Raw genomic sequence first — 15028 nt, 5'->3', positions numbered from 1 at the left:
TAAGGCGCGTGCGGCCAAGGTCTTCCATAGGAGCTCGAAGGAAGAGGTTCTGAATAACTATACAATTTATAAGATGTAGTGGATTAGCTAGACATTGAAAAGCTGCCACTCTGAGGGAATTTGTTTGCATAAGCTACAGGTGCTATAAAGCAATCATGTACTAAGTACAAAGCTATTCCATTATAGTGAGCAGTATCAAATACGTAACAAGCAATAGAAGCATCCTGGCAGGTGTATAGAACTAGCAAAGTGGTTTAGGAAAGGGCATATGAATAGGCAGTTTGGCAAGTGAGTAGTTTAGGTCCTTTAGACCAAAGAAAAGGCCGGGAGCATTTAGGTAGGCCTATCACTCAACCGGCGGCAGCCGATCGACTTATACTAACCGCGTTGGCAGAGCTACTAAATGACTCATTAGATCCACGAATTTCCCCATCTGCGCAGGGCTTCCGCAAGGTTCTCGGCCCTTCTTCCGTGCATTAACTCAATGGCCGTCTATGGATTCTATGGTTCAGGTGGACGTGGTCAAGTGTTTCGATAGCATAGACCATCGGTTACTACTTGAACATTTGCCTAAGCTCTTAGGTACAGATAACGCTCCTCTCATTGACCTCATCAATTGCTTTCTCAAGACACCGAGACTTTCTAAGAAAGGGAATGACTACTCAAACAGTGAAGTCGGCCTTCCACAAGGATCATCGATCTCGCCTGTTTTGATTCAATCATTCCTGCATCAACTCGACTTGCAATTCGATGCTATGGCCCAAGAGGAGAATGGGGATTCTACCAAGTACGTCTATTTCGCTCGCTATGCAGACGATATACTATTCGGCATTCCTATCGTAGGTGTTGGCGTCATGTCTAAAGTCTTCTTTCGAAGGCTGCAAGGAGTTCTTGACCGTATGTCCAGTAAGCTACATTTGAAATTAACGTATATTGTACTGCAACGATGGAGGGCTCCCGCAGTCGAGGAGGGCAAAGATAGGTTTGCAAACCAGATTATTGGTTGTTACATTCAGACACATGAAATGCTAGATGTTATATGCAGCAAGGTCAAAACTGGGCTTTTATTTGTCCCTATAGAAAGATTATTCACCAAGCGCCAGGAAAGCTTTAGCTTTGCCATAGAGTGACAGTCGGGGGGGAGCAGGAGAGAGGGAAAGAGGCAAATGAGAAAGAAGAAGGAGCAGGGTCGAGTGAAAGAATTGGTACATTGGGTCCCCCCCACCGAGCGGAGCCAAAGGAAAGACAAGGGTTGAGGTAATCGCTATGAGTGTTCAGGCTATTCTGCTTATGCTCGCGGATGCGGATAAGAAGCTATCAAAAGGGGATGATAGCAGCCACCCATATGGGCAGCTAGAAAGAGAACGAGGAAATGTGAATCACGACCCTTATTCGGTAGAGGAGTCGGGGGACATTGGTTCGAATCCAATTTGTGAATATCAGAAAGCATTGTTTCTCATTGAACTATATACGATACGCGCGCACGAGGAAGGGATAAATTGATTGCGTTGCAGTCATTTTCCATCAGATTCTTACGGATGTAGTGCAAAGTAAATGTTTCAGTCAAAAGTAAGCTGCCGACTATGATGAATGCCAGCCCAATCTGTAGCTGATCTTTGATCCCGAGCTTGAGCTTCTCTTTGATGTCGGGTGAATTGAATTTCATATATGGAGAAATGTGTCGCTAGTCCAAGTCTGCTATAGAATTATTTGTCTATCACTTCGGCAACGAAGGTCATTTCTTTAGAAGATCGATACTGGTAGTTGCTTGCGGTGTCTGAACAAGTTTCAAAAAAACTACTGTGTCTACATTTTCCTAAAGATTGTTGTGAGGCTGATAGTGATATCTTTCCAATAACTGACTCAGCAGCTTCAATTGAGGTATCATTCGATTGAGATTTCAAACCGTGTAGTGGTTAGGATCCTCTTATTGCCGTCAAGGGCTATTTTGGTCGATTCCAGCCAGAGAGTTATGAATAGAAATAGCAGACCTGATTCGAGACAACAGGAAGTTCCCGTTTGCAGATATACATTTCTCAAGTTCAGGCTATTCGTGGAGTCGATCACCACCACTTGAGATAGACGATCAACTTCATTAAAGAAGCAGTCATCTCTATACAGGAAGCAGCATGTTTTCTATGGTCCTATGAAAAGGTTCCAGTGGGTTTCTCTTGCTGAATGGTGGTAAAACACCAGCTTTCATTCCTCACTGCAAGCTACTCCTTTTGATGCTTTTTCTCACTCTTTGCCTGGGCCAACGATAGATTAGTCTCTGGGTCGGTCAAGTGATAAATTGGCGAGATTAGTTAAGGAAAGTGGGACTTCTGATTGTTCGCGAGGGATGGCTGAATAACCTACTTTGCTTTCCATTTAGGGTAATAGGATGCCACTACTTGACCTTGCTTGCCCAGACACAAGATAACCTATAGTTTGGGTACTGCCCTTCGTGGTGCTTGCTTTCCTATAATCTGTAAAGCTTTAGCTTTCAGAGAAGAGATTTCAGTATCCGATTGCTTTTCTGACTGGAATTCTCTAGTTCACTTCACTTCTACGCAATGTCATTTCTTCATTCAAAGTACTTATTTTCTGATTGGAATTTCGATCTCTTGGCAACAGGTTTCGCTTCTGCTGAGGACAAATTGAACAAGCTACTTCTCAAGTCCGGGTGGGCTTTTGAATTCAGAGAAGGGAATTCCAGTTCTGATTCTAGTCTCTGTGCTCTGTTCAGTTCAGTTCAAGATGGGAAAGTATTGCTTGTTTCCTAGAATCCTAAAAGGGGTGCTTGTTTTCCTCGTCCGGGCTCTCCTCTCCCCTTTCTGTCCCAACCTTCATTCCTGCTTTTCCACCAATTCACTAATTGAAATAGTTCAGATCCAGCACTTATATCCCTTTTATATATATATAGAATCAGGTGTCTGCTTTCCATGGTTCCTGATTTCGGTATCTTTCTTGTCTGCACTTGATGAAATCCCTTTCTTTTCTTCTTGGCATACATATTGGATTCTTGTTGATCCAATCGGAACTCTTGAATTGAGGGGTGGCCGTGAAAGAATCACTGTTTTGATGATATGAATGAAAACAAGAGATTTCATTCTTCATGGCATATTTCAAGACTAGGGTACCTGCATTCTAGGTCTAGGACTTGTTGCTTCGGATCAGTTCCCTTTAGAAGCAGTTTTCCTCTTCTTCAATCTCGAATCCCGAAGGGGAGGCTCTAGTTGCCAAGTAAGAAAAGATCTCGGTAGTTCAATTCATGCATGTGAAAGCTTCTCTGCCAGATACAGATGATACTTGCCACTACTTGACCGAAACTGGGACTTGAGGAGGAATGAAATTCTAAGGGAAATCAATCAACTAATTGAAATAGTGATATCGGTATCGGAACTCTGGAGAAGGGCCCGGCCTAAGCGCCCTCTTGAGACTTGGACTCGAAAGAGGGAAAGATTAGTGGGTCAATAACCAAGTTCCCCGATTGGATTCCAATATCTGATCAAGCCGAAGTAAGCAAGTTCCGGATTCGAGTTTCCTTTTCTGACTTGAATTCAAGTAGGATTCCACATCCACTCGGTATTCTAGCTGTACCAAGTCTTTTTCTTCACTCTTTAGAGGGAAAGTATGCTTTGGATTTGCTTAGTGATACAGGTATGCTTGCCAACCCTGCTGCACTGTCTTGATCTCTCCCTGGGATTCGGAACTTGGATCTGGGAAAGGAGGCTTAAGAAGAATATGACTCCATATTAGTAGTAGTATGTTGCACTAGACTCATATGATTAGGAAGCGATAGAAGTTATCGAAAGCAAAAAGGATAGGGGCAAGAAAAGGGTTTGAAAGTTCATTCTCACCCCTACAAACTTTCTTTTCTTCTTGGCGTACAGAATTCTCTGCCTTTAGTCACCCTTAGCGCGAACCATCTTCTTTTCGAAGGACGGAGTCGAGACTCCTATCTATTCGTAACACTTGCACGATGAACTATTCGTCCCACTATCTCCCTTTCCATGAGACCTACTATACCCCTTTTCTACCTATACCTGGCTAGACTCGTGTACCTCGATTTACGTACATTCACCTAATTTACTAACGTTATTGCCTACAATCGAGCAAATACCAATAAGACATTGATCTCTAAGGAGCTGTTACGAAGTGTCGCAGTCGCTGCTAACGGTAGGATTTTCTATCACGTTTTTTTTCATTAACGTGCTTGCACCCACTAGTTTACTGCTTGCTTTAGCTTAGCTTTCCCGAAACCATTAACTCTAGCTTTTTGAGCAGGTTTTTACCAATCTGGTATCCGCTGCTGATCCATATTCTCAGATACCCGCTTTCTTTATGACAGTATAGTATCCTGTATGCTGACAAGATCCATGAAGTAAAAAGGAGGGATATGGACTCCATCCTATAAACTCAATATATAGAGGCTACTCCGGAAATAGGAAGAAACCACACTCAGCATACAACACCGACTCGTCTTAGACAAGCTTTTCTAAATACTCAATTAGACTATAATGTACTTGACTTGCTAGGAATTGGATGAAACTATTAATGCATCCCATTATCTATTTCTTCATTCAGCTATGAGAGCTAGAAATTGATAGAATTTATCCATTCTACTTCCTCCACTTCTTTAAAAGCTTCTCCAATCACACTTATTACAATCTCACACACTTCTTCTTCTTCCTGACCTTGAGCGCAACGCTGAAAATCCAGTATAGATTTCGTGATATATCAGGTATAGTGGTTTGAACCAGCTCATGCTTCAGTCCAAGTGTTTGCCGTACGCCTTCCTTAAAGGGCTTAGTTTAATCAGTAGTGGTCCTATCACGGGTGTCACATTCATTTTGACCTATCCGGGAGACCCTATTTGATTAAGAGATCCATGCGATGCCAGAATCCGTCACTAAAGCACCGTATTGAGAAATAGATACCCAGCTGAGGAGTAGATGAGGGGCAGTGAAATCCATCTAAAGAATGCCGTGGAAATGCTACTTGTTGAATATCAAAAATATAGGATATCGAAAGGTGATGTGAGCGCTAGCTCATCTTAAAAGTGAGGTGAAAGATTTCTTTGATTTCGTGATCGATCCTATTTTGCTGGTGAGAAAGCAGAAAGGATTGGAAAAAGTACCAACTTCTTGTAATTCTGTATGCCAGCTCCTATCATATGTGCTAAGAGGGCGTTAAGCGGCCTGGGACTCTTATTTATGATCTTGTTTAGGATTGGAAGAGCGGAAAAGCTAAGGTACATCAGCATGGGTTCTATTCTCGTCTTTCAAGTACCTACCCTGGTATCACCTATGTAGATTGGTGGGGCTTTAGGATGGACTCCAAAGTTGACTGTTGAATCTCAGTATGTATGGCCAAGGCTCACTCATTCAACCCGCGAGAAAAGCGAGTCTTGAATGAAGGAAGAATAGTTGCAGGATCCTGGGTTCGGTATGATCGTTCTTCCAATTCATACTAGCTACGATCTTTCCCTGCTTAGAGGATCCAGCAGTAAGGGACCTACCTATGGCCAGTAAAGAACCCACCTATGGCTGGCTCCTTGGACAGCTTTCGGAGCTTCTGCTTCACCGGTGTAACACAAGTGGTTCCTGGGCTTTAACTAACTAAGTGATGGCAGTGATTTTAGGTTGGTTTCATGGTTTCTTCATTCTTGTACCCTGTGTTAAGCATATAGCTAGCGTTTCTGGTGAACTTCACTTCACACCTAAAAAATCCCGATTGGAAAGAGAGAAACTTGACACGCTATAGTGACAGGCGAGGGCGAGCGAACCCCATTAGCTACAATTCTATATCTTCTTTTTTGACCCCTTTGATTTGCCTTATCACTACAGCCACGGATTGAGCGAAAGCCGCCCAAATGAAGATCAGATCACGAAATCATTCTACGATCGATCGAGTTATTCTCTATATCTTTATATAAAATAAGAAGACAGAGAGACTCGGCTTCAAGATGGAGATTGACCATCTGCACCTGCTCATTCAATTATTCTATTCCGAGAAATCCGGACTACAATCTTCAGACAGAGGGTCCCTTCGATAAACTACTTGTCTCATTGGGAATACCCTCTTATGGAGAGCTAGATTCCGTAGTGGAGTTGACTTAGCTAATTAGCAACTTATCGATCTGCTGTAGCTTTTCAAATCCACTCTAACCGAACTATGTTAATTATGGAATACCGCCTATCCTTAGAAAATAAGATTGTCCTTGTACTTGCTCTCTCATTCCTGGGAGTCCTTCAAGGGTATCAGATCTTGCTTGAAACAGGTTTTTATTTCACGCTTCCCCTAGCGCAGGCAGTAGTTTGATAGCGAGTTCACCTTCCTAGTAACGTTTGCTCATTTCATTCATTCTCATTCAAATCTACTTCTAAGGCATGTGAAGTACCAGTTGTGGACAGATCCCTTGGCAGAGTATCAACTTGAGATTCTTCTTTCACCCTCCAGGAGTTCGGTTCTTTTCTTTCTATATCAGAATACGACGTAGAGGCTGAGCCTGCCAATTGATCAGACTAGCCAACTAAGGGGCCATTCACTTCTATAGAAAAATAGGTGTACTGCGCGAAAGCTTCTCTTTATGAAAACCCCTCTGAGTCGTCTATAGCCGCCAAATCCCTTTTGATTCTGTTGTCAGAGGTGCCTTTCAATTTCATTGACCTTGGTACTACATTTCATAGATACCTTCGCTATTACAGTAACGCAATTCTCCACTGAACCCATTGACCTAGGTACCGAGTCTGTTATGCGTACGTCTTTTCGGACTCTTTATTTGTTTGTGGACAACAAAAATGCAAACATGAGAAAAGGGGATCATTCCATTTTGATCTATCTCATCTGACCTCTCCGAATTCCCGAGTAACGAACCATGGGCTATAGATGGTTGGGACATATCATCATCCGGAGGGAGTGGTCTTAATACCGATGTCTTTCTTTAACCTTTGGGAGGTTGAACCACTGAACCTATTTCTTTGACCTTGGGACCGATAGATAAGAAGGCAAGGCAGAAGAACCAATTGAATCGCGGAGAACAGGTAGCTCCGGCATGTGAACTTGTCGAACCATTCAACTATACTGTATATCGATTGGCCACATCAACGCATTTCACCTTGGAACTTGTACTTGGAATAGAGCCAGCCTTGAGATCCGCCACATCTTCCTTCAAGTCAGAGAGTTGAGATAGAACAGCTTCGCCTTTGACCGGTTTGCTGCTTTCCTTTATACACAAGCCCCTATTATTAAGGTATGGAGGTTTTTTCTGGAATGACCAAAGAACAAGAGAAGTTCAATGAGGTGCAAACGCAAGAATTAAAGCAACGAGGACAAGTGCTAGGATAGGATCCCGAAGGATGGCATGCCTATTCAGCAACGTGCAGAAAGGATGGCTTCACGCAAGAATCTTGATGAACCAGGTATGTCTTCTACTAACAGATATGCTATTTGCAATTCCATTGATTCTGCTAGTCTAGTAAAATCTGCTGTAGATAGTGGTCTAGTGTTGGGCAGTACACGGGAGGAAATTGACAGGTCTATAAATTCTATTAAAGCAAGAGAACTTGCTCAAGCATTGCTTTATGAAGCTGCTCCGAAAAAGAAGTTAGCTGCTCATGAGAAGGAGCAGTCTTCCAGTGTCGACTTAAGCTCTGATTCAGAGAATGAGGATATTACTCAGATTGTTGAAGAGTTAGATAATCACAGTACTTGTATACCAGTTGGTGACAAGAACACTACGAGCAGAGCTAAGAGGAGGCATAACAAAAAACAGATACCGCCATGAAGACACTAATCTTGAATGTGAGGGGCCTGGCCAGGTAGAAGGGGGCAACCTTCTGAAGTGATAGAGTGGGTGGACATGGTTTGTGTGCAAGAAACTAAGAGAGAACAGTTCTCAGATAAAGAGTTAATGGCAATTGGTGGCAGAAAGCTTTTCAAGTGGTTTTGCAAGCCAGCCAGTGGCAGTAAAGGTGGAATGCTTATTGGAGTCAATCTAGATGTCATGGATGCAGACCTCATTGGGGAGGGTCAATTTCTCCATGGTGTTTGAGTATAGAGGCTTTGTGATAATTGTGCTTGGGTGGATGTTTATGGTCCAACCAAATTTAAGAGCTATGTTTTTGTCAGAGCTCACTAACTTTGTGCAGAGTGTTGATCTACCTTTGCGGGACATGATCAGATTTGCTCATGAAACAATGGCAGAATACATATTAAAAGGATGAAGCTTTTAATGCTTTCATATCTGAAACTGAACTACAGGAACTGAGAAGGGTTGGTGGCCTGGACTAACAAACAAGACAGGCCAGTGAGAGAAGTTTTGGATAGAGTTCTGGTTTCTTCAACTTCTGAGGATTTATTTCCTAAGTTTTACTATCCCTCTTGCAAGCTGGGTCAGATCATTGTCCTTTACTTCTAGAAAATGGGGAAGATAGGGGCTGCCACTAAGTTTCGTTTTGAACCATCCGCAAGAAGGGTTTAGAGATATGCTGTTACAGAAATGGCCTACAAGAACTGTTGCAAATGTTCCATTCCAGACTATTGGCAACAAGTGTCTCAGGGCTTCAGGAAGTTCTTGAGAGGGTGGAAGGCAAATGATGCTACTAACAATAGAAGAAGTAAATCCAATCCCTGCTTTAGCCTTGCTGCTTATTCACTGGCAATCCAACCATACCATTCTTGTCTATCAGGATCAGTCTTTCCCTCAAGTCACCTTAACATGCTTCTTTCTTTCCTTCACTATGCAGATACAAAACTAGGTTGCGGACGCATAAAGCCACTGATACTATTGGTCAGAAGTATGATTTGACAAAAACTACTACTTTAGCAGCTATGCGAAATGGAAGTTTCCTTCTTCTTGATTGTTTGGCCGTCCGAAAGCAGATACAGATATCGGGGAGAAAGCAGCTCTCTGAGCGATGGATACCGATCGATCTCGGTTATTTTCATTGATCCTGGCCTATCTCCATAGCGCTCACCCAGAGGGAATTCACTCAGCTCTGGGCCGCATCCATCTGGTTGGCATGAGAAAGAAGGCAATTCCTTCCTTGGGTCAGATCTCCGTTCCGGGATGGAAGAAAGAAATGATGGTTTGGATGAGCAATTGGGAAACACACACGGGGTCATGGATGGCTACCTAATGTGAGATGCATGCATTTCGGATAGAATGTCACACTGGCTCTGGAGTGCCCGGGGGCGATAGATATATGGATATATAGAAGGAAGGGAACATCATCTGCGAGCTCTCTCTCCTAATCCACTTTCTTATTGCAAAGGCTCCAATAGAGCAAAGTTGTACCAAAAGAAGTATGCATATGGTCGGTCCCCTTCGAAAGGCAATGGAAAGCAAGGGTCCCGCTAGCATTGAGGAAGGAAGCGGTGAGACCAGTTCAGCCATAACCTTGAATGAATTTATATAAGCCAGGATCTTGTACCGGGTACGGAGACTCTCTAGTGATGCTCCCCTACCCCCCTCTGCCTAGGGTAATAAGCTGGACTGATAAGCTTAAGCTAATAGCACATAGAGAGCTAATACCATATCCCGCCCGGCTCCGCCTTTAGCTGACCCAGCCCGGACTTCCCCTTCAAGCGTTCAAGAATAAGCATGGGAGTCGAATAGAGATGGCACTTGGAAACTACCGTTGTTATTTCAGGTTTCACATTGTACAGAATGAAATCATCGATAGGGCTCGCCCCGAAGAGAGGATGCCGCGCTTAATAGAAAATTGTTTAGTTTAGGCATTTAGCTTAGCTTAAAATAGATATGTAACATGATGTACTTACACGTGCAACCACTCCGTCTTCTAGACCGGGGTCATAATTGAACCCACAACAAACCTCAGATGATGTGACTTCTCCACCCTCTAGGCAATTAAAAACTGGTCCCATTAGCTCGAATTTACTAATGTTAGAAAGGAAGACGAAGGTGCCAAAACAAAGCATTTGTTTCAAGCGCTGTCGTGTCCTTGAGCTTCAAAGTCTCCAAAATCTTGATCGAGAAGAGTAAGCATTGCCTGGTGAGGAAGAGCGGAAGCATAGGTTTTTGGATCCTAGCGAAGGAGTTTCAAGCACGGATTACGCTTCTAAAGAGCACTATTTGGCTTGGCCCCTTCCTGCCAAAGATTTGAGATAACTAGCGACTCGCAGTCAAAACTGGTGGAGCCAACGCCAAAGAGGAAATGTGTAGATAGTAGGTGAGTGCCTAGCCCCTTAGTCTTTCGGATCGGAAGATTCATTGGTTTCATCCAAAGGCTTCTGTCTTGTCTTCCTCAAATTGTTGATCGAGGATCAAAGACATTGCTAAAGCAGACGCCTACCGAACGGGAGTTCTTGTACCTGCTAGAACGGCATCTGCTCGAACTTTTGTTTCTTAGAAAAGAAAATATGAACTCACAATGTGCAACAGAAATGTACCCACCGGTTGAGAAACCACCATAGTTGGATGATTGCTCGCGCTAGTAAGACAGCGTTGACTCTTCTTGATCGTGGTCTGGTGATCGGTCACACCCTCTTTAGAGGTTCTAGGCCCTGCCTATTGAGTCATCTACCATAGAAACAGAGTCTCGTGATGATCCTGGTACAAAAGGTTCGTCAGGCCCGCATTCAGAGACTTCTGCCTCAGACTCATATCCATAAAGATATTCTCTCGCTTTCTAGCTGTACCCTTCTTCACACCCACCACGGAGGTTAGAGATTTCCCGTTATCAACATTGTCCAGGCAGGACTCTATTTTTAGAATGCTCGGAGCCAACCAAACAGTTTGCTACGTCCCTCGAGAAAATCAAAACTTCATTGGAAATTCAGGACCAACTTAGGAAGGCACGGACTCATACTTTGTAAGGTCGAAGTCCACACATAAGAAAATAACTAGTGCCTAGGAATACCCCCTTCTTCATTCATCCATTTAGGTAAGAATGGATCCAGGGAACCTGGCTCGGGAACAGCCCTAAAAAAACACAGTAAGAGAGTCCAATCTCTGAAATATAGCATTTGATCTCCTAAGTAGTAGTAGAAGGCTTAGTATCTGACTTGATCCAATAGAGTCAGAACACACAGTAGATCCAGATTCCACACCTTGCTGTGGACTGGGGAGAGAGCAGCTCTTCGAAGCTGGGCGTTCTGTGTGATTATGGAGGAACTGTAGTACTCGCCCCAAAATGCAAGCCGGGATAGATACTTAAAGAAAGGGGGAGCGGTGGGCCTTCAAAAAGGAGCGAGGGAGTGATGGGCAACCTTTTTCTATATGTTGCTCGTGAGCCGCCAAGTACCAGTCTTGCAACAGTACTGGCGTTAAAGGATCGATCCTTCACTTGCGGATCGTTCGCGAGTCGAACTCGCTCTCTTGCCACGCCTTTGACTCATGAACTCGAGTCGGACTCATTCACTGCTGACTTTTTTTAGGATCGTTCGTTCTTCACTCTCTTGCTATTACCCGCAGGGAGCGCTGCAACCGACGGTGCATATTATCATATAGAAAGAAGCGAAGCGTAGCGATTCGTACTACCGGAAAAGTGTCGCTAACCGCTAGGCAATAGAGTCAGCTTACGGGGTGGGGCGCAAGCAAGCGTAGCGAATCACATAGAGTTGCCCCTACCTACCAGCGCGCAGATAGATAGGGCGGGTGAGCGCAGGGATGGATGTCTGAGCGGTTGAAAGAGTCGGTCTTGAAAACCGAAGTATTGATAGGAATACCGGGGGTTCGAATCCCTCTCCATCCGCGAGGTCATAAGTTCTCTCTTGCCTTATCTATAGATAAGAACGAATCTCCTCGACTCGACTGATATGATGGATGGAATGGGTAGAAGGTTGAGGTTATTGTGTGTTGATTTAGTTAGGACTTTGTCTCCCTTTCGTTATCTTCCGCCCCGGGTGGATGACCTGTGGGAGCTAAGTCGAAGATCTCGGTGTCGTCGTGAGTGGTTGATAAACAACGATTGCAGTTTGATTTAGGGAGTCCCAACCCTGTGAAGCTTAACAGACAAAGAAAACGATAGAGACTTCCGGGTATAGGGTGACGACCTTAATGAATCAAGTATTCAGGTGGCAGAGTTTTGAGCTACATAAGCGCTCAAATTCCGGAATACTTATTGCCCCAAAAATATGATCAACCCCAGGTACATTTATTAGGTTTTGATCTGAGGCTATCCTGGTCTGCAGGACCCAACACAAGTATTCATCCTTTCCAATCTGAAAAAGGTGTTGCCGAAAGCTTACCCTCTTCCACACGGATGCTACAGCCGCTATCACTTTTGCAGGAGGGGAATTACAGAGTTCACCTCTCGACATCTTGTTTGGTAAGCGGAATTTTGACCCAGGCGCCCTAGTGTTGCCTAACCGTTCGGCCGGAGATGTCGGATGCGAGATCTTTAGCTACTTGTATCAATTTGCCGCAGTGTGCTTAGATACAATGGGCTGGCAGCTTAGGCTTGGCAGGATGGGGGAGTTAATTAAGGTCGAGGGAGCAGGAAAGAGTTTGTTATTCGCTATTGGCTTAGTACGGCCTATACATAATAGGGCCATGACGGTTTTGGCAAGGCCTTGAACTTCATATATCCCTTTTTTACTCAATCCAGAATACCGAGAAAGTCAGATTGAATCATTTTGTCGACCTTTCCTTTGGATTTATTATCATAGGTAGTGTTCGAGATCGCCTCTGTGCGGTGAACGCTCGAATGTAGCTAACATCAGTTTTGTCCTCGCGTGGTTGAAGGAGATGCTGCTGCTGGATGGAATGCTTCCGGGGCGCCATGATCCTTCTATCAGGAATAGAATAATCGAGGGCACTGATTGTCTGCATCAATCATCGCTCAGTGAGCTATTAATTGCCGCCAATAGCGCTTCGCTTGCATGCAAGGCAGCTAATAAAAGCGCCAGGTAGACGCGCGGAGATGCATTTTGAGTACTGGTGGTACTGGACAAGCTCTAGGGGAATAATCTCTTATTTCTTTCTTATTTCTTTCCCATGACGACTAGGAACGGGCAAATCAAGAATTTCACTTCGAATTCCGGACCTCAACATCCTGCTGCTCATGGTGTTTCACGATCAGTATTGGAAATGAACGGAGAAGTGGTGGAACGTGTGGAACCACATATTGGATCACTCCAGTGAGGCACGAAGCCGCTGACGCTGAGTAGGCTCCTATGCCGCTAGCACGGTGGAGGTTCCGTAGCGCGTCATGAGCACCGGGCAAAGGGACGGTTGAGCAACTCAAGCGAACCGCCCTACCTGACTTTGGATAAAGATAGAAGGGAGAATGTTGTGAAGTGTTGGAGAACGTTGCAGAAAATTAAATTTTTTCCTACGGTTTCACCAAGATCCATCTATGAGTTCATCTAAGCAACGAGTCAAGGGAGAGAGTTTGCATCTACATACCACTTGTAGATCACGAGCGGAAGCTAGCCAAGGGGATGGTGATGATGGAGTCGTACTCGAACGTGATTCGGATCACCGATGTCCAAGTGCTGAACGGACAGCACCTCCGCGTTCAACACACGTACGGGACGGGAGACGTCTCCTCCTTCTTGATCCAGCAAGGGGGAAGGAGAGGTTGAGGAAGATTGCTCCAACGGCAGCACGACGGCGTGGTGTAGTTGGTACAGCAGTACTCCGACAGGGCTTCGCCAAGCATATACGGAGGAGGAGAGGTGTTGGGGAGGGGAGGGGCTGCGCCTTGGCTTGTGTTAAGATCCCATGCGCCTCCCCACTATATATAGGGGTGGAGGGGCTGGTTTCTTGCCCTCCAAGTCCATTGGGGCGTTGGCCAAGGTGGGAGGAAAGAAATCCCATCATTTCCTTCCCCACCGATTGTTATCCCCCCTTTTTAGGGATCTTGATCTTATCCCTTCGGGATATGATCTTATTCCTTCTAAGGGGGGATCTTGGTGCGCCTTGACCAGGGGTGTGGGGCCTTTCCCCCACTACTCACGTTCATGTGGGTCCCCCCAAGCAGGTGGGCCCCACTCCGGAACCTTCTAGAACCTTCCCGGTACAATACCGAAAAATCCCGAACATTTTCCGGTGGCCAAAATAGGACTTCCTATATATAAATCTTTACCTCCGGACCATTCCGGAACTCCTCGTGACGTCCGGGATCTCATCCGGGACTCCGAACAACATTCGGTAACCACATACAAACTTCCTTTATAACCCTAGCGTCATCGAACCTTAAGTGTGTAGACCCTACGGGTTCGGGAGACATGTAGACATGACCGAGACGTTCTCCGGTCAATAACCAACAGCGGGATCTGGATACCCATGTTGGCTCCCACATGCTTCTCGATGTTGTCATCGGATGAACCACGATGTCGAGGATTCGATCAAACCCTGTATACAATTCCCTTTGTCAATCGGTACGTCACTTGCCCGAGACTCGATCGTCGGTATCCCAATACCTTGTTCAGTCTCGTTACCGGCAAGTCACTTTACTCGTACCGTAATGCATGATCTCGTGGCCAACACTTTGGTCACCTTGAGCTCATTATGATGATGCATTACCGAGTGGGCCCAGAGATACCTCTCCGTCATACGGAGTGACAAATCCCAGTCTCGATCCGTGTCAACCCAACAGCTACTTTCGGAGATACCTGTAATGCACCTTTATAGTCACCCAGTTACGTTGTGACGTTTGATACACCCAAGGCACTCCTACGGTATCCGGGAGTTACACGATCTCATGATCTAAGGAAGAGATACTTGACATTGGCAAAGCTCTAGCAAACGAACTAAACGACCTTTGTGCTATGCTTAGGATTGGGTCTTGTCCATCACATCATTCTCCTAATGATGTGATCCCGTTATCAACGACATCCAATGTCCATAGCCAGGAAATCATGACTATCTGTTGATCACAACGAGCTAGTCAACTAGAGGCTCACTAGGGACATATTGAGGTCTATGTATTCACACGTGTATTATGATTTCCGGATAATACAGTTATAGCATGAATAAAAGACAATTATCATGAACAATGAAATATAATAATACTTTTATTATTGCCTCTAGGGCATATTTCCAACAGTCTCCCACTTGCACTAGAGTCACCAA

General features: G+C 44.7%; 1 non-coding gene across 1 annotated transcript; it reads left to right on the top strand.

Moving 5' to 3' along the window:
• The first annotated feature begins 11615 nt into the window (after positions 1 to 11615).
• On the top strand, positions 11616 to 11702 carry TRNAS-UGA. The gene has a single exon. It is a non-coding gene; the product is annotated as a tRNA-Ser (tRNA).
• Positions 11703 to 15028: the final 3326 nt, after the last annotated feature.

This window comes from Triticum dicoccoides, chromosome 3B (assembly GCF_002162155.2).
Source record: "Triticum dicoccoides isolate Atlit2015 ecotype Zavitan chromosome 3B, WEW_v2.0, whole genome shotgun sequence".
NCBI lineage: Eukaryota > Viridiplantae > Streptophyta > Magnoliopsida > Poales > Poaceae > Triticum > Triticum dicoccoides.
This window is presented reverse-complemented; position numbering and strand designations above follow the sequence as displayed.